At 34.1% G+C, this 25,457-nt stretch overlaps 1 long non-coding RNA gene across 2 annotated transcripts in view; it reads right to left on the bottom strand.

Annotated features, from left to right (window-relative positions):
• Positions 1–23,034, bottom strand: part of LOC140624962 (uncharacterized) — a 95,381-nt gene extending 72,347 nt beyond the window's left edge. For both annotated transcript variants that reach the window (XR_012024381.1, XR_012024380.1), the window contains exon 1: positions 22,862–23,034. This is a non-coding gene — a long non-coding RNA (uncharacterized lncRNA). The remainder of the gene's footprint in view (positions 1–22,861) is intronic.
• Positions 23,035–25,457: the final 2,423 nt, after the last annotated feature.

Genomic DNA, 25,457 nt, shown 5'->3' on the forward strand with positions numbered 1-25,457 from the left:
GATGTTTTTCCATTTCTTTGTGTCATCTACTATTTCTTTCTGGCTACCTGGGAACCATGGCTCACTGTTGCTGCCCAGCATCATGAGTGTTCTACAACATATCACTAAATTGTAAATGGAAGTGGAAAAATTGCAACTTGAACCATCATAAGCTTGGGACCATCTGCATACATACATTCTCTTAGAATGAGATACTAAAATTTTCTAATGGGAATATCTCTAGGGAATAGTACTGAGGAAATGGTTTGGATGGCAAAGTGGACTTTATGCTTGCTTTCAGGCCTCTATGAAGAAACTTACATTTTTATTATTTTCTTGACATTTTTATATAAGTAAATACAGTTAAAATAATATATACTTTTAAAAGTTTTCTATTTGCCTAAGACTCATGCTGAGGCATGTTTTAGCCTAAAACTGTACATATGTGTATATGTTGTTGGTGTGTTTTATATATGAAAGAGACTGGGGTACATTTGTTTTTGCCCCTTTATTTATTTGTAGTTGAAAACTAAAATTCTGGAAGGAGTTCTTTTTTGTCTCTTAAATAAAAGATATAGATTTCAAGATTACAAATTGTTTAAATTCTGCTATGGAGGCTGGTATTAGTGATAAACCCAAAACAATAGTTTTCTTAGGCTTCAGTGCCTTAGGGTAAAAATTAAGAATCAGAACAAAAACCACAAAGGATTTTATCATACAGCCTGGAAATAATCATTTCCATAAAAAACAGAGACCAAAGGTGGTTGTGTTTGTCACTTAATAAAAAGATTTTAGTTGCCCACAGATTGTGTTCTGTGATCACTCAGGGCATGTTTCAGGTTCACTGTACTCCTGCTGTTTGTACAATGATAATATGCATGCGGCTGGTCAAAGCAATGGGCACAAGACCAATATACATTTTCTAGTAAATGTATTATATTAGTCAAATTTGTCCAAATTGATCTGACCTATTTCTATCATCTGTCTATCTATCTATCTATCTATCATCATCATCATCATCATCATCATCATCATCATCATCATCTATTGAGATACAGATTTTAAGGAACTGGATTGTGCAACTGTAGGGACTGGCAGGCTTGAAATCTGCAGGATAGGCTCGCAGACTGGAGATTCAGGGAGAAGGTGATGTTGCAGTATCAAGTTCAAAGGAAGACTGAAGGCAGAATTCTTTTTTCTCAGCGGAACCTTAGTCTTTTTGTCTTTTCTTTCTTTCTTTCTTTCTTTCTTTCTTTCTTTCTTTCTTTCTTTCTTTCTTTCTTTCTTTCTTTCTTTCTTCTTTCTTTCTTTCTTTCTTTCTTCTTTCTCTTTCTTTCTTCTTTCTTTCTTTCTTTCTTTCTTTCTTTCTTTCTTTCTTTCTTTCTTTCTTTCTTTCTTTCTCTTCTTCTTCATTTAATTGGAGTTTAGCTAACTCAATGTTACACTAGCTTAAGGTATACAATATTGTGATTAGACAAATCTACATATTATGCTACAATCACCACAAGTGTAGCTACCATCTGTCACCATACAACTCTCTTACAATGCACTGAGTATACTCCTTATGCTAGACTGTTTATTCCAGTGATTTATTCATTCCACAACTGGAACCCTATGTCTCCTACTCCCTTCTACCCATTTTGCCCATCTCCCCGCCCTCTCAGTCTTTTTTTCTTAAGGCCTTCAGATGAGTGTTTGAGACCCATCCACATTATGAAAGGTAATTGGCTTTCCTCAAAGTGTACTTGTACAAACATCTATTCCATTTTAAAAACACCATTAGCAACATCTAAAATGATGTTTGACTAGACATCTAAACACCGTAGTTTAGCCAAGTGGAGACATAAAATTGACCATCACAGGTATGATAAAGACCACAATTAGACCTCTATTAATCTTCATCTACTACTGTGATTACTTGAATATGTATATTCATTTTAGAAGGAAATTGTGACATTTTTCAGTGTAATGAAAAATAATACCAATCAAGAATTAACCTTTACTTAACCAAGAATTAACCTTTACTTAAAAATATTACTTCTAGTTACCGAATTGATCTCTTATAGGAATAGTGTGTGTTACATGAACACCCTATAATCACATATCTAATTCATCTCAGGGAAGAATTAGGGGCTACAACATTTATATTTTCCTTAAGAATAATGTTAACTTGGGACCCTTGGGTGGCTCAGTGGCTAGGCGTCTGCCTTTTACTCAGGTCGTGATCCTGGGGTCCTGGGATCGAGTCCCCCATTGGGCTCCTTGCAGGGAGCCTGCTTCTGTCTCTGCCTATGTCTCTGCCTCTCTCTGTGTCTCTCATGAATAAATAAATAAAATCTTTGCAACACATAATACAAAACAAAACTCCATCTGGGGTTTCTAGTGGCGGTTGAAATATTCCCACATGTGATCATCCAAAAATATGCCATTCCTCACACAATGTGGGATAAACTCCTTGACTTCTGAGGCCCAGGAGTTCATCCTGCTGTGTGTTTTAGAATCCCTCTCCTGCCTAAATGTTTTATGACAGTGAAAGGCCTCTTGATCATGTCCAAGTGTGTCTTTCAATTGTATCTATTTCTGATCATGTTCCAGTTGCTTGGCCCTGCCACTGGGGCCCCGTACTCATTGTGAGCATAACTGTACTAAATCTTTTTTCCAGATCAGTATAATAAAGGAGTGAGGTGCATAAAAAAATAAATAAATAAGATAAAAATAAAATTAAAAAAAAGAATAATGTTAACTTAACACACATGATTATAATTTCAGATGTCATACAGGTAATTGAAAAGTAATAAATGAAATATTCAAGACCATTATTTAAGGTAATTTACATGTATGCCTCTCAGGTCTCTTCTATCCCATGTCCATCCTTTCCACCCATGGATTCCCATTCAGCCACCAAGCAACATCAACTTTCTTCTTAGCATCCTTTATCAAAACATTCCTTCTGAACCTTCACTTATACCTAAGTTCAATTATGATACTTAGAGAATTGCATCCCTTAATGATATGAGAAATCAAAGTCTTAAGCTAAAGGAGTAAGTTACCAAAAATTATTCAGTGTTGAGAGAACTAAATAGTGTTGCTTCCTTGTAGTCTGGATGGTTTTCCTAAGAAAATGTTTTTATTTGGTACCCATTTTGGCTCAACAATGAATCATAGTATGACTTTGAACCAAATGTGAAATGGAATTGAAAGATAACTGTGAAGTATAGAACTGTTTTAGTAAATGTATGTGTTTCACCCAGATTTATGACTTGATTTTTACTTTTTTAAACAGAACTCATAAATTGCATAAATATATCAAGCATAATACTTCGTATATAATAAGACCTTAATTTTAATTGCATTTTTTAATCCTTTTTTTTCTTTTGCAAGAGAATTGCTGATATTCTTTATTTTGATTTTCCAACTATCACCAAATTTTGTCACTGGCTAGAATTATTTTGATTTGCTATTTTCATGACTATTTAATGACTACTTAGTGGATCTAACAGCACCCCAAGTCATACTAACAGGATTTAGTTACAATGTCAATATATTTCTCAGGTTTTCATTGTAACAGCAAGATTCCTGAGCAATTTCCATTTTACTGGGACATTCAATCCTGCAATCTATTAATATTTTCTATTTTCCAAATAATCAGTGCATTTTATATCACTCTGTCTTTGCATGAATTATTTAGAATGATAGATCCCCCCTCCTGAGAAGACATCTTACATAGCACTACTAGCAAGATTTAAGAACAAAGTTCATTTTTTTAATTAAATAATCTAATGGTAAAATATTTTTCCCTTAAAATGAAATATGCACCCTTCCCATAAAATCTGTATGGATACCTTCTGAAGTAATAAAAACCTTGTTTACTGATAATAGTTATCATGTATTCATATATCAACTTTAAAAAAATTTTGGCTAAACCTTATTGTTTCTTGACTTCCTTATAATTCTGATTATTCTAATACACTCTACTTTTTAACATCCATCTTGAAGCTAATATAAAATGAAAATATAACTTAAGGTTAGTGCACAAGGAAGTTAAATTATTAGTACTGGAGGCTACTATAGCATTATGGAAAAATCCCAGTCTTTATAGTTATGTGAACTTAGTTTTATATCCCAGATTTGCAATTTACTGGCTCTGATCAATTGACTGAACTTCCTCTGTGAAATGATGAGAGTAATATGTCAACTGTAATGGTTATTATGAAAATAAAATGTAATAATCCATGTAAATACCCAGTGCATAGTAAGTACTCAATTACCTTTACCAATTTGTCCATTTATTTGCTCCTTTTTCAAGAAGAATTTACTTCTGTATTGTAAAATAACTATTCTCATAAATGCTTTACATGTCACTATACTTCATTGAAACATAATAATTTAAAAAAAAACTTTTTATTTTGAAATAATTTTAGAATGACCAAGTGGTAAACATAATACAGAGTTCTCATATGTCCTACACTACACTTTTTTAAAAAAAAAAGATTGATTTATTTATTTGAGAGAGCTAAGGCACATGTGCATTAGTGGGGGGAGGGGTAGAGGGAGAGAATCTTTAGGCAGAGTCCCCGCTGAGCACCAAGCCTGACACAGGGCTCAATGTCACAGCCCATGAAATCATGATATGAGCCAAAAATCAAGAGTCAGACGCTTAACCAATTAAGTTACCCAGGTATCCTTACACACTACACTTTTTTAATGTTAACATCTTACATAACTATGATTAATTTATCAAAATTTGGAAATTAACATTGATATAACACTATTAACTAAACTACAGATTTCCATTCAGATATCACCATTTTCCACTGACATGCTTTTTCTGTTCCAAGATTGATTCAAACTACCATGTTACATTCAGTATATATTGGTTTTTGTAAGGTCGATCACAAATTATTTATAGCCTACTGGGTTTAGGTAAGCAGCTTGGCATTGTAGCACCAACCACACATTTTTGGGAGAGGGGATTGCTTTTTATATCTTCACCCAAATCATTAATAACAAGTTTGAACATGAGGTGCCTGAGTGACTCAGCTGGTTAACCGCTGCTTTTGTCTCGAGTTGTGATCTCATGGGTCCTAGAATAGAGCCTGTGTCAGGATCCTTGCTCAATGGGAAGTTTGCTTCTTCCTCTGCCTCCCCCTCCCCAATCCTGCTCCTATTTGTGCTCTCTCTCTCAAATAAATAAATAAAATCTTTTTTTTTAAGTTTGAACATAATGAGACCCAAAACTATTCCATGATGAGACCCAAAACTATTCCATCTCTTGAAAACAAATTGAGCCATTGATCCCATTCATCAGTACTCTGAGTACTCTTCTCCCTATCAAGTTTTGGGCCAGAATAACCAAGCCAACGTGTTTTGTGTTTTTTTTTTTTTTTTGGATACATATATATAGGCCTTATTTTTTTATTCCATCTGATAGTATCTGCAATTATAGATATATTTTTAAAGATTTTACTTATTCATGAGAGAGACAGAGAGAGAGAAAAGGCAGAGACACAGGCAGAAGGAGAAGCAGGCTCTTTGCAGGGAGCCTGTTGTGGGACTGGATCTCAGGACCCCAGGATCACAACCTGAACCAAAGGCCACCCAAGTGTCAACCTCAACCACTGAGCCACTCAAGTGTCCCTCAATTATAGATATCTTGCTATTCTATTTGTCCCATCTGTTCTTCAACATTTTTTTCAACTTCTTCTACTTCTTCCAGAATAATTGAACCATTGTTATGATTTCATTTATGTCCCTTATTAGCTTATCAACTATACTTCTTCATTTTATTCAGTTTTTAATGATTGATTTAGAATTTATAACATACTTGTTTACCTTGTCACTATCTATCTTCAAATAATACTATACTGCTCTCTATATGGCATAAGCCTAAAAGAACGATATCTTAATTTCCTTGTCCCATAATTTCAGCCATGGTTGTCATATAATTAAATTCTGGATATACCATAAACTCATCAGTACATTGTTATTATGTATTTAAACAGTCAATTAGCCTTTAAATAAATTAAAAATGCAAAAGAGTTCTTTTATATAGATTCTCATATTTTTTCATCTCTGAGATTATTTCTTTTTGTAGACACAACTTTCTTTCTGGTATCATTTTCTTTTCTATGTGAAGAACTTTCTTTAAATTTTAAGTTTTTCCTCTGCTTTTATTGGTATAAAAATTTTTCCATTTAACTTCCATCTTTGTAAGATAATTTAGATAGGGATAGAATTTTCAGTTGACCCATCTATATCTTTTCTTTCTTTCTTTCTTTCTTTCTTTCTTTCTTTCTTTCTTTCTTTCTTTCTTTCTTTCTGTACTTTATAGATATTGTTCATTGTTTTTTATAATAGATGTCTTAACAACCTTGTCTATAAATTTTATCATCTTCATTATTTTGAGGGTCTGTTTCTACTACTGATTTTTCTCCTGCGTTGGTATATCCCCTACTTCTTTACATGCTTGATAATGTTTTATTAAATGTTGGACAGTTTTGAATTTTCTGTTGTTTGTTTCCGGATTTAATTGAATTGTTTAAAACATGTTGGATTTAGTTCTGATACATAAATAAGGAGTTTGTGAGACCCCAACATAAGCTTTCTTTGGACAGATTCTACATAGATTTATCTCAGGGACTAATGTAACCCCAGCTGCTAAGGTGTGAGACATCTATCAAGACTTTACCCAACATTCCTTATATTACAGGGTCTTTCGACTCTCGCTGGTGGCAACACGAACTATTTACAGCTTGTGTGAGATTTGAGTCACATTGCTAAACACCAGTTCTTGCTTGGACTATGGGAGTCTCCTTCAACACATGCATACATCAATACTCAACCAATGCCTTAAGGGCATTTATCTTAAATTTTTCAATATCCTGTCTATGTGCAGTTCCTCCATCCCTTGAATTCGATTCCATGAATTCTAACTGTTTAGATCTTCCCAAAATCTAATTTCTATATCCTCAACTCAGTGAGACTACCAGGCTTTCTCCTGGAAACTGCCTACTAGTAATCAGGGTATTGTTAGACTCAGTTCATGTATTTATCTTCTCTCAGGGATTACAGCCCAATGGAACTTATTTTTCAATGTCTGAATGATTATTTCATATATTTTGTCTGTTCAATTGTCAGATATTTTATTTATGAAACGAGGGCAATTCTGAAGCAGAATTCTAAGGTATGCTTTTTGCATGAACTTCTGCAAGCCTAAAAATGGCTTCATGGAATAGTAAAGAATAGTATTATTAGCTACCCAAGTCATGAATTAGCATTAATTTATTAAGTTAAAAATTCAGAATCTAATGGTTTAAATTCTTAACTTCAAATTATATATTTTATCTTAACCATACAGAAAATCAACTCAAAATGGATTAAAGACTTGAATGTAAGACCTGTAACCATAAAACATAAAACTCCTAGAAGAAAATATAGGAGATAAGCTCCTTAACATTGATCTTGGCAATGACTTTTTGAATTTGACATCAAAAGGAAGCCAACAAATCCAAAAATAACCAAGTGGAAATACATTAAACTGAAAAGTTTCTGCATAGTAGAGGAAACCATCAACAAAATGGAAAGGCAACCTATGGAATAAGAGTAAATAATTGCAAGCTACATGTCTACTAAGTGGTTAATATCCAAAATATGCAAGGAACTCATGCAATGCAATAAGTAAAATAAATAAATAAATAAATAACCCAACCAAGAAAATGGAAAAGGACCTGAATAGACATTTTTCCAAAGGAGACACATGATAGTTAATGGGTACTTGAGAAGGTGCTCAATGTCACTGATCTGCAGGGAAATGCAGATTAAACCATAATGAGATATAACCTCACACGTGTTAAGAAGGCTATTATCAAAACAAGTAGAGATAGCAAATGCTGGTGAAGATGTGAAGATAAAGGAACCCGTGTGCACTGCTAGTGGGAATATAAATTGGCACTGCCACTAAGGAAAACAGTATGGAGATTCATCATAAAATTAAAAATATTTTTATTTAGTTTTATTCTCTTGGCAAGTTTCAATTACACAAAACAGTATTGTCAACTATAGTTACCAATTATACATCAGATTTTCAAAATTTATTCATCTTATACCTGAAAGTTTGTATCCTTTTACCAACCTCTTCCTATTTTCCCCACTGCCTAGACCTTGGTAACCACTTTTCTACTCTCTAGTTCTATGAGTTTATCTTTTTTTCTTCTTTTTTTAGATTTTGTAATTGTAAGTGATACCATGTGGTATTTTCATTTCTCTGTTTGTCTTACTTCACTTTCAAATTTAATTGATGTTGTCACAAATAACAGGATTTCCTTCTTTTTTAAAGTTGAGTTTAAATATATCTAGATCTTTATCATCTATCTATATCAGTATAGACATCAGATTTTCTTACCCTATTCATCCATCAATAGACACTTATGCCATTTTTATACTTTGGCTACTTCATGAATAATGTTACTATAATATGGAAATACAGATTTCTTCATGAGATAATGATTAGTTTCCTTTGGATTTATATAGCAGAAGTAGAATTGCCAGATCATGTGATAATTCTAAAATATGTTCTGACCAAAAACAAACAAAAACACGTAAATATGTGAGGTGGTAGATGTGTTATTGACCTACATGGGGGAATCTTTTAACAAGGCATGTGTGTATCACATCATCACATTATACACTTTAAATATCTTACAATTTTATTTGTAAATTGTAACCCCCAAAAGGTAGAAAAAACTTAAATTATATATTTATTATTTTATGTTTAAGTATAGCAAAATAGGAACAATTATTCTTACTATTTCATATTAATATTAAAGTAACTTTTTGAACAAACTAAACTCTCTTTTAAAAGATTTAGTTTAATGTATTTACTTAGTTCATCAAACATCCATAAACATTGTTTAATGCATTTAAACCTGAACATACCCGATATTGTAACAATAACTGGAAGTGCTGGACTGGGTGCTTGCATTTACCGTGCTAACAAGAAAAATCCTTCTAAATGCTTAAATAACTCATGTAAATTTCACAAATTAAAAACTAAAACTCGTTCAAATATCTTATACACTTTGGCTGACAAAATAACACATCCAGTAAGTATATACTTTAATTCAAATTAAAAAGCAGAAAGATTACCTAGTGGGATTAATTCTGACAATTAAAAATCTCTAAATTACTAAATTAGTCCTTTGAATTCACCTCATTTTTGTACTTAACTTAAAAATATTGTGGAGGTTGAAAAGATAATTTGCCAACTCTGGGGGAAATGTTCTCATTTCTGGCAAATTGAGGCTATTAAGGTGATAATTTGTGATTGTTAAAATCCCAACTTCTCAGAGAGTTGACATAGTTTATTATCCAAGATTGAAGATAAAGCAAGGGATTGAGGGGCAGTATACATCTTCTTGAGTTTTCTCCAGCGATAGATAAACTTTCCGATCCCTCTTTTTTTAATAAATAAGAGTCCCCCAGGTCTGCATGTTATTCACTTGGTATTCTTTAATCTGATATGGTTAGGTGAAAATCTTCACATCCATACAGATTTAGCAAACTTCATTGATTTCTCAGTGGAGTCTGCATTTCTTTAGCTTTAGGCAACCATTCCATATTCATTTTAATGACATCCCATTGAATCTTGAATATCTCTCATATTTTTTTCTTCCTCTGAAATCACAACTCTAAAGTTATGCTAATGAAACTTTCTGAAACATATAATCTATTCTAGAATTTTCTCAGAATCTACCTGTCATTTTTGGCTTCTATTCTTTCCTTCATTTAGAAAGCATTTACCCATCATTAGTCTTATGGCATATTTTCCTTTTATTATGAGTTTGTTAGGATTACTGACAGGTGTTCTGAAATTACATCTATGAATTCATTTGACATTGTTGGATAAATTTTCTGAGTTTAGTGTCCTAATTTCATTTAAACAATTACATGTGTTCTTATACTTTCCTCACTCAATTTATACCTCTGCTTTATTTAGTCTGCTTTTTCTAGTTTTCTTTTTTTTTTAACTGAAGGAAAGGGAAGTAAAATTTGTTACAAAGTTCTTCTTACTTTCTTTCCCTTATTAACAGGACACTCTTCCTCAAACAATAGATCTATCCTTGCTTTTTCTGAACATGATTTACTGTCTCTTAACAATCATTGCCTCAATTTCCATTTATTCCATTTTGATGCTCCTTTGGGTGATATAAACAAAAGCTGTAGTAGAAAATGCTTTTATCTCACAGGAAAAAATGCTTTAAAGATTCAACTAACTTTAGAAAAAAGGACATTTTTTTAAATTCAGATCACTGTAATTAAGGAATTCTCAGTTATTGATTGTCATTTTGCAGCTAAAATAAACAACTTTATGTCATTAGGCTACCATTCTGGTGTATTTGAATTTATTTAGAGTTATACAGCCAATTATATAACTAAACTTAATTTTTGGGTGAAAATCTCTGAGGCCTATAATACTACTGAGACTAGTAAATTTTCTTTTTTGCTCTATGGAATAGGAAGATATTTCCAACTTTGCTAAAACTTATCACAAAGAAATCTAATTTTTAACCCTCACTAATTCTTAAAGTTTATGTTTTTAGAAGATTGATTTATTTATTTTAGAGAGAGAGAGAGAGAGAGAGAGATGGGGGAGGGGCAAGAGGAGAGGGAGGAAAGTCTTAAGCAGACTGCACTGAGTGCAGAGCCTGATGCAGGGCTCAATCTCAGGACCCATAAGATCACAACTTGACCCAAAACCAAGAATCAGAGGCTTAACCAACTGCACCATCAGGCACCCCTAATTCTTAAGGTTTAAATGTTATTTATAAATATAATTTGAATCAGTAAAATACCACGGCAGAAACCAAGTAATGCAAAAGGAATACATGTTACTAAACAAACAAAAAAGTCACTAAACATATTGCATCTAGAAGTATTTCTTATTTATTTATTTATTTATTTATTTATTTATTTATTTATTTATTTTTCGAGGGTTTTTATTTTATTTTAATTTTTTTTAAATTTATTTTTTATTGGTGTTCAATTTACTAACATACAGAATAACCCCCAGTGCCCGTCACCCATTCACTCCCACCCCTGCCCTCCTCCCCTTCTACCACCCTTAGTTCGTTTCCCAGAGTTAGCAGTCTTTACGTTCTGTCTCCCTTTCTGATATTTCCCACACATTTGTATTTCTTATTTAAACCAAAGAAAGCACAACGTGTTGTTATTCATATGAGACCATTAGATATCTTGCTATAGAGACATTGAAATATTAATGTGTCCTAGAAAGCAATTTTCTTTTTTTATGAACAAGAGTAATTGTGGTCCATAAGTAAAGACAGGGAAATGATTTTAAATGATAATAATCATGGAAAAAATTAATGCTCGTGTACATACAAATAATCAATATTCTGGTCTACGGAAAAGATTTCATCATGACTATATGCAAAGCACAACATCTCTGTGCTTGTCATGGAGAATGCGAGTATAACAAATGATAAGAAATAACTCCTAAAATGCTTATATTAGTTGTAGTGAGTTACTGAAAAAAGAATGGACTCTTATAATATTGTTACCCAAATTAGGTTTAGCATAGGTGTATGTATTTTATCTTCAAATACAAACATAGCTTCAGTCATAATTAATACCTTAGGTATGTTCAGATATTTTTTTTTACCAAATTAAGATACATTACTGCATAAAGTAAATTTTAGCAAATTGTGTACACGCATATTGTAAGAATTGCAAATGGCTCCATTTTTGCAAACTTTATTGGCATTTATATTCAGAAAAAATTACATTAGAAACACCTAGCATGTGGCCCACAATTGTGAAATTTTTCTGCAGTCACTGACAGCTTTGCAGAGGGGCAAAGCATAGCATCCCACAGCATTTCAAACCTCACATGGTGGCTCTGGAGGCCAACCTCTTCAGGTTCAGCGTTACCACACCAGGATTGCCAAGCACTAGAGAACATCTAGTTGAGGGTACACACTTCAGTCACGCGATCCCCTGCTTAGTTATTTTGCAAACACAACAGCCCTTGGCTTCTGCGGTATTATCATATACTCTGTACTCTGTACTTATATCTAAATATCTTCATTTCTTGAAGCTGTGGGAAAGAGAACGTGATTCAGGTACTATAGCCTTTTGCAGATTATTGCCAGGTGAAATACCAATGTGATTGGCCAAAACGAGTGTGAAATGCAAATGCAGTAATTAGTCTTTTGGGGTTTTCAATTTTAAATTGAAGTGTTTCACTTCCTTACAGGTTTTCTGCTGTGTTGTAGTAACTATGGGTCAAGTTTTATTTTATTTTTTTAAAGTTTTCTCAACATTTTATTAAGTGCATATTTATATGTCTAAAAACTCCCATTTTAAGCCCAGAGTCTACTGAAGGGTATACATATTTTTGAGAGTAATAAATAATGTTAAAATAGTTATCTTGTTAAAAATAATTATCTCTTTTGGATAGATTATGGAGAATTTTTCTCACCTTTATATTTTCCTCATTGAATTTATTTTTATAATTAATGAATAATCTCTTCTTTTTAAAAGTGGATTTATACTGCAACCTATATTCAAGATTAAATGTAGAATCTCATTCTCATGTCAGTAAGGTTTGTATTGAGGTAACTCCCTAATGGGGCAGAAATAAGCACATTTTGACAAAAGTCCTTTTAATGGCAAATTACTATATGATAACTCTCTCCTAAAATTCTACAGCCTAAAACTGTAGACATGCAAAAGGAGTAATATGATAACAGAACCAGCAAGTTACTATAATACTTCTCACATATATAAAATACATTTCAAATTTTAATACATCTTATTATATAGAACAGAATAAATTCAAATTTTTTTATAACACAAGCCAGTAATAAAAATAAGATATCATTTCAAAATACACATAATTTGCCATAAATGCTTCCTGATTAAAATAACATTAGATTTAATTATTTTTTGAAAAAATGTGTTTGAAAACAGATAAATAATTATAAAATACTGACCCCTTTAAAGCTCTGAATATAGAGAGGAACTTTGATGAAGCCATCCATAGGAAACCATCTTCAACTGTTTGCAGTTGACAAAAAAAAAAAAAAAAAAAAAAAAAAAAAAATACTCCCTCACTTCTCAAACACAGATTGATTTTATATTAAGTATTTGAAAAAGATTGATTTCTTTGATCCAAGCCAGAAAATGTGCTATATAAATATTTTAAATATACAGGCAGTACTTTCAGCTAGCAAACATATTCTACTCCCCCACTTCTCCACCAAGAATACATTTAAACTGACATGACAAGATCTTAATTCAGTGGAGTAGAATTAATAATGTTCCACTGTATCTTGTGATTGGTATATATCTGTTTACTTCTACTCTGTTCTCCCTTTGTGTTAAGTGTTCTGTTGACTTCACCATGAACTTCAAGGTGAACTTCGTAGGTTCACTGAGAGGTTTATTCCTTTTGGCAGAAAAAAGGGCTGACTTATACATAGCTAAGCCTTAAACTACATTCCTGTACCTTGCAAAATCATCAACATTTTCTCCACAACTGGCTATTTTCCATTTTTGATATGATGAAAGCCAAAACAAGTTAGCTAAGAAACCAGAATTCTTTTCAACTCTGGAAAAGTGGGGGGCGGAAAATGAAAAAGAGAGAGAAAGAAATAGAAAATAAGACCCTAGGGATAAAATTTTGGTTATATGTTCACTGTATCAATCTTTCAACCTCATTTCTTTTTAAGATAGAAATCGGATTATCCTTACTTTTTGCCTTGAGAAGCTGTTGAATTCACTATAAATACAAAAATCAATTTAATTTACCTCCGCTAATGAAGTAAGCAACCTTTCTGTTAGTATTTGAGAAAGGAAGAACAAATGTAATTCCAAACATCATATATATGCAGATCTGTATAGCAGTTTGTGACTCCAGTTTCAAGTCTTGAGGCACAGTGTGCTTGCACTCATCCTTGGTCTCTATTTCTTAGATAAATTAAGTGCTGCCCAAATTTCAAACATGGTTATAAATCACTGTCTTTTGATCTTTTTATGGACAAGTTTAGTAAAATATGAACTTTTCTCCTGAACATTTGAAATATGGAAGTTTTAACATACCCCATGTGTATTCCTTCTTTTCTTCTTTTTTAAGATTTTATTTATTTAAGAAAGGCTGTGAATAGGAGAAAGAGAGAAAGAGAGAACGAGCAGTGGGGTGGGGAGAAGCAAATGCCCTGCTGTAGCAGGGAGCCCAATGCAGGGCTCAATCTCGGGACCCCAGGATCATGACCTGAGCCAAAGGCAGATGCTTAACCAATGAGCCACCCAGATGCCCCTCTTCTTCTATGTATATTCTTGTGTTATTACCTGACAACTTCAGGGAGAAATTTGTAGATGTGAGATTCAATTAAATGTAGATGTGAGATTGAGTCAAAAAAGTCAAAATATTTATAGTAAATTAGGGAATGTAAGTTTCTTATATTTGGATATTTTAAACAATGGGTAGAACAGTATTGTCTTAAATCTCTGATTGCTATTTCTAGAACCTAGTATAGAATTCTGAACTCCAAGACCATTAACATGTGAAACATTCCAAGAGGACATTGCTGTGAAAATTAAATGTAGCTGATCATTGTAATGCTTTTAAATGCGCTGCCATTCTTAATTCACATCAATCAATTGCAATCATTAATCAAGTCGAATGCAATGGTTTGAGTGAACACTTAATATTGATTCTAGCTTAAATTTCACTGCAATTATAACTTAATGATAAGTAGTCTGTGTAATATTTAAATATAATTTAGTTTAAACTGTCAATTAAGTGACAGCAGTGAAAAAGGACAAGTCCTGTGACCCACACAGAAATTATAAGGAAATCTTTTCTGAAATGGAAAAGGAAGAAGCCAAAGGATCAAAAGAGCAAGAGGAAGTTGATATTAGTTGATACATGTTAAACTTACTGTTTAACTCTGCCAACACTGACAAGTTTACAGCAGTGCTCTGAGACCAAATGAAAAAATAGATGTACCAACGAACAGAACAGTCACTTAGGTATTAGAGGACAGCCCTGATTTCAAGATTGCCTTTCTAAGTGGAAAGTTCAAACACAAAATCCTATACTTTAAGAAGAAAGCAGGCTCCACTTCATTTATCTCCTGGACCAAATGTGTTATTCAGGTTTTCCTGAGTCAACCGATCAATCAGCTTTGTGCTAGTCCCTTAATTTTACTGATTCTAATTTTCCTCACCTGAAAGTGAATGTTTCACTCAAATAATTAATAAGGAGTAAACCCTCATTTCAGCAGTTAGGTTTGAGGAAAAATATATTTCTAGACCTACTTGCAGGGATACTCCTTAGAGAGATGCTCAAAATATGACTCCCTGACCAGTAGCATTGGCATCATTCAGGAACATGCTGGACATGCAGACTGCCAGGCTCTTACTAGTCAAATCAGAAACTCAGGCGATTCCAACACAGACTAAAATTTGAGAACCAGTGTTCTCAGGCATCATATGGTTCTATAGTTAAACAAAAACAGAAAGTATCAAATGCAAAATGGTTGACTTGTCTCTCCCAAATCCCACTAAACTGACAAATATTTAAGAGCAAAAATTATAAACAGAACAACTAGGAAATAAATACTTAGCAATACCAACATTCTAGGAAGTTACCAACTGGATTTATCCGCGAGCTATTTCTGGAAAAGAAGATATAGATAGGATCAAAATGATGCCAAAACCCAATGGATAGGAAGAATTTTTTACCACATATAATTAAAACAGTAATTTTTAAAAAATGTTTGTTTTTTTTCCAGAACTGTGAAGCCTAAATTCCAAGATCTCTGCAGGACAGCCAAGGATAATAAAGGTGCTAATGAAAGTTGATCCCATTAGTATTTAAAAGCTGAGGAGAGCTGATCGGTGCCATTTTCAGATATAAAGCCACAAACAGAGCTATGAACAGTTCTGACATTGGAAATGGTCAGAGTACCCGAGACTTTGGAATGGGTTCCAAGTGATACTAAATACTATTGAAAGGAGAGGGAAATACATCCCCATGTGGGAAAACATACTGCAGGTCTGAAGTGAATGTGTAATCCCTTCTATCCCTAACTACACACCAATGCATAAATTCATCAGAGCTGCCATTGGGATGCATTAATCAAATGCTACATGTGCATGCAGAACCAGTGACAGGTGCATATTCTGTTAATATCACTAATAACAAATCTATTTATATCTATATATCTATATGTATATCTATAGATTGTTCAAATTCTAAATATTTTAAGAACTCCAACTGCATAAGGGGCAAAAACAGATAAAAAGAAGACACACACATAAACACACACACACACAAACCAATGCAAAGATGACTTAAACTCCGATGGAGAAAATTAATATAGGGGGCAAAATTCATCAGACTTTATCTTATAATGATGTAAAAAGAAGCAAATATGAATTATGTATAAAAAAGACAATTATGGGGTGCCTGGGTGGCTCAGTAGGTTAAGTGTTTGACTCTTGGTTTCCACTCAGATCATGATCTCAGGGTGGTGAGATGGAGTCTGGCATCAGGCTCTGAGCTCAGCACCAAGTCTGTTTGAGAGACTCTCTCTCCCTTTGCTCCTGCCCTGACCCTGTGCTGTAAAATAAATAAATAAATAAATAATCTCTAAAACCACAATATATGTATAAAAGATGAAATTAATAAATTACATATCAAAACTAGATTTGAGTAAGAAAACAAACATCTGGTTTTTTGCAAAGATCTATAAGGACAGTATAGCTTTGAAGTTTGTAATTAAAAAATTAAGGACACATGAAGAAAACATATAAAGGATGAGGATGAGATAATAAATCTAAGCAAAGAGAATATTAAGGTATAAAAGAGTACTATAATCAAATTTATATTAACAATTTTGGAAGTCTAGCCAAAATGGTTAGTATTCCAGGAAGGATTATGTAACTTGCTAAGGTCACAAAGTTTACTGATAGAAATCAGTTTGTTCTGCATACAAAGTTTTTCCTATCGACATCTGCCTCACCATGCTCAATCCACTTTCTGGCATTGTTGGAGACGATTTTGGTCAGGTATCTACCTTCCTTCAGAAAATCAAAATTTTCAGGGGAAGGAGACAACCTTTATAACCTCAGAGGGAGAATCATGATGGGTTTAATACAATTTCACAACCATATATTAAATCAACCACCTTTTCCCACTGATTTGAAATAGCAGCTTTGTCATTCTTTAAGATCCCCAAAATATGCAGATCTACTTCTGTTTTGTCATTTTATTGATCTATTTGGATATTCCCTATATTAACACAGTATTTTTTTTAAACCTATACCCTTTACTAAGTCATAATATGTGGTAACACAATTCCCTGATTACTTTTCTCATTTGATGCTCATTTGATGCTGATCATTTTTAAGAAGCTATAACTTTGACCTCAGTAAATATGTTCTCATAATTTGCCTTTGGGATCATTGAAATAGTTATTTAAAGATTCTTAAAACTTGTAATCCTACTATTAATTTCTTATTTGTTTAATATTTTATGTTCCTTTCACCATTTGACAACTGTATTCTTTTTTTTTTTTTTTAAGATTTTATTTATTTCTTCATGAAAGACACACAGAGAGAGGCAGAGATGTAGTCAGAGGGAGAAGCAGGCTCCCTGCAGGGAGCCCAATGCAGTATTCAATCCCAGGACCTGAGATCATGCCCTGAGCTGAAGGCAGACGCTCAACCGCTGAGTCATCCAGGCATCCCTAACAACTATATTTTTATTATGCCAAATAATTTTAGAATAAAGGAAAATGAAATTGTTTTAAATAACAGAGGCTTGAATTATTTGCTTATTATAATTTTTCTTTGTTTTCATCCATCATGTTTGAAAAAAAATCTCTTTTGATAATTCATTGTGTGCTACAATTTTCACATTTCCCCATTTAAAAAACTGTATTTATTTATTTTACAGAGAGCGAGCACTCATGTGCACACAAGTGGGTGTGAGGCGTGGAGGGAGAGGGAGAGAATCTTAGGCAAACTCCCATACGAAATTTGGAACTCCAGCCAGGGCTTGACCCCAGGATCCAGGATCATGACCTGAGTGGAAATCGAGAGTTGGACACTTAGCTGATTGAGCCACCCAGGCACCCTCCCATTTTTATTATTCATTTATCATAGTGTAATCAATATATAGTCTTCCCATTTTTAGATCAAGAAAAGATATGCTAGTCTTCAGAGTGTCATTCAACTTAAAATTTTCAGTACCATGGATTTGCAAACTATTTCTACAATACTAAGCTGTGAAGATATCTGAAAATGAGTAGAATCTTCAGCTATTAGAGTGAGAAAATATACCCAATTTATTTATTCATATTTATTTATTTATTTATTTATTTATTTATTTATTTATTTATTATTTTTTTTTAATATACTCAATTTAAACAAGGTGTGTAGACCTCTAGAGACTACTAATAGTTCATTTAAGACTGTATATCACTCCACCTTTGTGTAATCCCAATTGGGCAAAGTCCAGAAAGTAGAGGGCAAAATATCTGGATGGTTCACCCTTGGTCAAAACTATAAAAAATGGACTAGGGCTCACAGAAAGGACCTTAGTTAATTAAGCAGGGAAATGACTGGCAAAACAAAGGAAGTACCCCAGCTGCCTGGGAATTTGGGAGCTAGGGGAATCTCTAAAACAGGAACTCAGAACAAGAACCAGAATGATAGCCATTTGAGTGACTCAGGATATTTAAAAATAAAGGAGACCTGTGCTTGGAAACTCAATCATTGGAGTTGAAGCAGAGGTGAGTTTTATCTTTGAGTATAATGCAGAAGTCCCAAGATCAAACTTAATTAACTCCCAGTGATTCTAAGCCCTCCTGGTTGTGCACATGTTAGTGTTGATGTGGAAGAAAGGGAATTGATGGTAATGCAGGCAGATGAGATTGGGTATACTCATTCTGATTTAACATCAAATCAACATTGGCTTGAAAACTGGGTCAGAGTAGATTTTGCTAGTGAAGAGATCAATAGCTCAATTATAGCAGAGCTTGAGAAGGCAGATCTAAAAAGGTTGGGTGGTGAAGTCTAAGGAGAGGAAGCTAAATGGACCATTATATTTTGCTTCTTTAGTAAACTAGCTATTTTACGAACTGCGCCCTGTTCAAATGAAGGGATTAATCATGAAGTTGATCTGACACTAGTGTAAACATATTGAAAACATTGATTCATTTTAATTTATTGTTCTTCATAGAAACATTTATGGTTGACTTGTCTTATATTTAGTTTACTATGCTGACTGACTTTAATTTTTTTCTGAAACAAAACAGGAACTTAAAATGCCAAAGTATCTTTTTAGGAGTAGAAAATCCCCCTGACTTTGAATAAATTTGGATCAAGTAGGTGAGGAAAAGACAATGCTCAAATATTCAAAGTAACTGCTTCAACAAGAACAAAAAGGATTATATAGATTTAGCCTCAGTGCTTGAATCTTCCCAATTCAATCACATTAGAATAGTTATGTACAATTCAGGCTACATGAGAGTGGTCTAACTGTGACTATAATATTGTGTTCTTAATTCTTTGTTAATCTAATTCGTTTGCTCATGCAACACAATGCTCCATGTTCACAAATTTGCTCTTGAATCAAGAAGGAAAAAAAAACTCTGCAAATTCCGGAACAGCATGTCTTCTTTCATATCTCGATATTATCCAGTTCTTTGATGGGGCAGCATGGAGAGGGAGCTGACTCACCGGGGAAATTAAAAATATGTGACAGCACTTTTTAATACAAATGTTCCCTGAAGCCAGGCAAATTGGGATTGGCAGTTATCAACATCAGCTCACTGTTGGGCAGATCTGCTGAAATGCTCTGGGTGGTCTTTATGCACTTCCTAGTGGGCAGCTTGTTTGGCTAAAGGCAAAGAAATAGCATTTAAAGGATTCTCAAATTATCGGAAGATAAGAAAATTTGAAAGAACATGGACAGAGGGAAGTACTGTGGTTTAGGGTTTGGAGCAGGATACCAAAGAATTAATTGGGAGAAAAGAGCAACAAATAGAATCAGGGAAGGAAGGTTTCTGTATCTAAATTTAGTCTTATTTCTTTCTGTAACTCTTAAATCCCCAGGCTCCCATGATTATTCAATTTAGTGCCTCTCAAATCTTATGAAGTGCAAGGATTCACTTTTGTCTTGCCTTAACCTACTCCAATCTCATCCACAGTATAAGTGCAGAAGCAGAGAACAAGTGTCTTCCAAGAATATACATCATCAGCTCTCAGATTCAGTGTGTAAACACATGGCCCCTTGGGTGATGATTGCACAAGTCAGCAAGTCCAGAGGCCAGATTCACAGCTGGGGTATTACCTGCCTGCTACCTCCTGTGCTTATGGACCCATTAAATGAATATTATTCAACATAAGGCAGAACAAGGCTAATTTTCCCCCCTCAATTGCAACCTGTGATTTTTTTAATGTAAAATGAAGAGAATCTTGTATTCTGACATGAATGGATACAAAGTATACTTCAGTTCTATATAACTACTCAAAGTTCATATCCTTGAATAAAAATCAGAGAACCAGCATTTTAGGTTATTCTATATAGAAAAATCTCCACAGATGCTTACAAATATAAGAAGTTAAGAAAAGACACTTAGTGGAATATATAATGAGTAATACCAATTAATTAGGAATGTTTTCCAAACATCCTTTCTGTACCTTGGCATTTTAAGTAAGATTTTACTGGTTGACATTGAAAAAGATTATGATCAGAGTTCTATTTTATGGCTAATAAAATTTTTTCGTGTTCTCAAATATGTAATATTTATGATTTCTCTCAGAGTGATGCCGACAGGGCTAAATATATAAGTTAATATCAAAAAATATAATAGAGAATGATATGAAAGGAAAAAGAGGAAACAATGCAAAGAAAAAAATGGGTTGATATGAGGAGATCTGAATTCTACTTGTGATGAAGCAACCCCCTGGTTTTATTAACTTTGGAAAAGTTATATAACCTCAGGTTCCTTATCTGAAAAATGGGAATATCAAGATCTGGCTTGTCTATCTCACAGGGTCATGGGAAGATAAGCAGATAATAAATGCTTAACTTTTTGTAAACAAAAAATAATTTATAAAGATATAAGAGATTATAAAACAGAGCTAGGATATGGAAGGAAGTTAATGTGTTTTACTCAGTGTTGTCTTACAAATGTTAATCTTTATACATTTATCTGAAGGAGGAGGAAAAAGCAATGCTTATCTTAAAAGTACTTAATCCATTCTCAAATTTTCAACATGGAGTATACAAAGACTATTGAGAGAATTCAGAAACCTGACTTAATTACCTGTTCTACCATCAAAAAAAAAAATGTATAGTGTCTACCTGATTTCAGAATATTCTCATTTCTAGAAAGAAAGGCTTGTGACAGCCATATTAGAAGTAGGCTTTGCTTAAGTCTAAAAAATCCCATGGTCATCAGAAAACCATGAGATTCAAGGGGGGCAAATATTGTTTTTCTTTTTTTCCTAATGAATTAGCCATTTAAAAATAGCCATCATTAAACTTTTCCCATATTTTAATGCAATATTTATAGTTATATCCTGAAATGATGTTATTATGTTTGTGATAATCATTATCTTTATTTTTGAGAAGAGCTACCCAGCTTATTTGTAGAAATTCTTACCTACTACAGGGTTCTTACACAATAAAAAAAATACTCCTAAATATTGGAAGTTGTGTAAGTATTCTCTACCCTTAATACAAATACACTACACACATACAAATACATAATGTTTACAAAGCATTTTCTATGTGCACAGGGATATTTTTGTATTTACTTGTATTATTTCATTTAATCCTCACAACAACCTCATGAAGTAGGTTCTGCTTTTTTCCTACTGTGCTTACAAAATGGAGCACAGAAAGTTTAAGTGACTTGCCCAAGATTGCACAGTCGGTAAACTGTAGAGTCATAATCAAATCCCGGGCAGTCCACTAACAGTGCCTACAGTCTTACCCACTCTACTGTGAGATCTCCTTGAATAATCTCTTTGTAAACCACAAACTTTAAGGTAGATCGCCAATATGTTTGTGCTTTGGGGGCCAGAGCATGATGGTAAGCTGATTATACTAGGTGGTAAGTGTTGAACCCTCCTCTCACATTTCAGAATTCCTTCAATTGAAAATACCTCCCTTCTTTTGAGGAGGGAGTCTCCACAGACTTCCTATCACATTTTTATGTAAAAAACTGTTCACTTGTTCCACAGAGTGCCAGAGACTTTATCAACAGCAGGCACTTTTGGAACAAGGTCTTTTCCCTAAGTTCATCACAGAAATATGCTGGGAAATTTGCTTTAAGAGTAAAATTAGAGTCTTATATTAGAGTTGACAATGATTAGCAGTTGGTGAAGTTGTGAAATGGGTTAGGTATGCCTGTGGCACCTTCTCTCTTTCATAATTAGTTCTTGCTCTCTCCCGTTTGACTCCACAACCCTACTAGAATGAATAATTGATTATTTGTGAGATTTTTCCATTTAGTGTTTGTCTTTTCTAAAAGGTTATGATTTCCATATGTGTGGGGACCATACTTGTCTCTTTTGCTGTGTATCTGTAGCCTCTAACATTGTACCAGATCATGAAGTATGCTGGCCATTCACTGCATGAAGGAATGAAATATTTATTAAAAAGGTCTTGATGCATCTCTTGGATCAATATATGGCCCCCCAAAATAGTTGTTCCATTACTATCTCAAAACTGAATGGATGAAAAACCAACCAACCAACTACAGGAAGTGATTAAGGTATGAATCATTCTAGCACTGAATTTCAAAAAAAAAAAAAAAAAGAAAAGTTTTCCAAGACTTACTGGAAGATGGAGAGAAGAAGTGAGACCTCAGAATAAGTTGCATATTCACAAGAACTGCAGGACTCCCCATAATGTCTTTTCCTCTTTTACAGCAACCCCGAGGCTTTAACCTGCTCTTTCCATTTTTCCATTTTTATATCTGCCCCTGTCGACTCCATCTCTTCTGAATTCTGTTTCCCTGTGACTGCTTGTGGAATGGTTGCTGTTTTTATTTCTTCTTTCCTTGCTATCTGTGCAGGGTTGAAAGAGGTCCTAATCATTGTAATCATTTGAGAAGCTTACACATGGGGCAAAGAAAACAATCCACACTGAGAACCTATTTTGTAATCTTAGGGTATTTGTATTGTTTTGGTCCCTGGACCATGGCTCTAAACTCCTAAACTCCTTTGGCTTCTAATCTCAAGCTTAAAATGTTATTTATTAGGATGAACAGAATCTGTTAAACTTCTCCTTTTACGTGTTTTGGTGATTTCTTTCTATCTTTTTTATTATACGCAGCAGTAGCTAAGAAAATAAAGTGCCAAAAATTGAACGAATACCTGTGGCCCCCTAGTGGCCTAAGAATATTATCCACCTCACAGTGAGCTGTAATGTCTCATGAGCAATGCTTATGTGATTATCTCTCCCACTAAGAGAAATCCATGGGGAAAGAGAGAAAACAAAACAAAACAAAAACAACACAAAAAAACACAAAACCCTCTAAATCTCTACTTAGTATGACTTAAGAGATACCACACTCCCCCCTCCCCCTTTTTTGTCTCAGAACATCTTTCCTCCCGTATCCATTGGTGCCATGTAGGCCACCTCCTCAATTGTATGCCACCGTATTCCCTTTCCATGCTAGACAAAATTCATCTGATGAAGAGAGAAGAGTAAGACTGACAGAATCAGATTAATTAGTGATAAAGACTCTAAATCAATATTCTTTCCTTTATTAGTTCATTCATAAACAACAGGTTAATGGAAAGTTCTTAAGTGACAGGAACCATCTAACATTGTTTATCCAAAAGAACATTGTCCCTGCTCTAAAATGCTTATAGTCTGTCTTAGTCATTGTGAGCTGCTACAACAAAAATACAGCAAACATTATTTCTCACAGTTCTGGAGGCTGAGAAGTCCAAAATCAAGACACTTAACAGATCTGGGTGAGGGCCTGCTTCCTGACTTGTGGGTTACTGTCTTATTGTGGTATCTTCACACGCTGGAGAGCAAAGAGATTATGCAAGATCTCTCAGTTCTCTCTTCTAAGGGTCCTAATCCCATCATGAGACTCCACTCTCATGACCTAATTACCTCCCAAAGGCATCATTTCCAAATACTATCGCATTAAGGATTACAGTTTCACATTTGAGTTTTGGTAGGTCAGGGAAGACACAAACATGCACAGGCTAAAGGTGAAGAGGACAACTCAGCAAAATAGCAGCACCACATGCTAAGTGCTATCAGGTGTTCTGAAGATGAAATGCAGTAGGACCGTAGAAGACTAAGCTCCTAAACTTGCCTAAGGAAATAAAAAAAAGCTACACAGATTAGTTAAGTTTCGATATGATACATGACATCTAAGGAAGAGTCTGTTAGAAGCATAAAATGGATAAAGAGAATTCCAGGTCAAGTCCAAAGGTAGGAGAGAAGAAGTTGTTTGGAAAGTCACAGGTATTGCTGTTGTATAGAGCGCAAGGTGGGGTGAAGTAGAAGGTTGAGATGGAATAGCTAAAAACGATGCCAAATCATGAAGGACATATGTGTATTGTGAACTGTAGTATCTTGAAATTTATGGGGAATACTTGAGAGTCACCGGCACTAGAATATCTCTTGTGTTTTAGAATAATATTCTGTCTACAGTATTCCTATTGCAATGGGCATGATAGGAAGGATTAGGTCCTGGCCAAAGGTTGGCTATTAAGACAATTATTGTCTTAATTGTCTTAATTAGCTATTAAGACAAAGGGAGATGCAAGAATCTAAGGAGGTGGAATAGGATAGTGGAACAAATAACTATTGATGTGTTTGGATGGGGTTTGGGAGCCTAATGGAAGATAATGCGTGACTGCATGTTGTCTCACGTTAGATGTGGCAAATACCCTAGCGACAGTCTCTTTCCCCTCCCTGTTCCCTTTGTCCAGCTGGAGCATCTCTTAGTCTCAGAGTGTTAGCAGCTTTGCTCAAAGCCTCCTCTCTTCTCTGTATATTGCTCTACGCTGATGAGGCCCATTCAGCCCAGGAAGTTATGCTCCCCATCACTTTCATCCTATGGGTAGCCTTCAGGTCAAGGCTTCCTGACATGGATAGTAAACTTGCTTCAAATTGGAACTCTGTGGTGTTGTTTGTTCTCTAAAGCTTTCCCATGAGGTCATACAGTCTCTAGGTGAGAGCACAGTCTTCTTAACCCAACATATGACATCAGATGTGGTCCAAATCCTAGCCCTCCATTTATTCTTCCCTTTTTTACCCTTGTCAAGGTGAAGATAAGAGAAAACATGATGAGTCACAAATAAAGGCACATCCGTCTTTAGAGGAAGTGTCAGAGCACAAGGACTTAGGAACAGTTTGTTTCTTTTCTTTTCTTTTTTTTTAAGATTTTATTTGTTTATTCATG

The sequence above is a fragment of the Canis lupus genome, chromosome 35 (genome assembly GCF_048164855.1).
Source record: "Canis lupus baileyi chromosome 35, mCanLup2.hap1, whole genome shotgun sequence".
NCBI classification, from domain to species: Eukaryota; Metazoa; Chordata; class Mammalia; order Carnivora; family Canidae; genus Canis; species Canis lupus.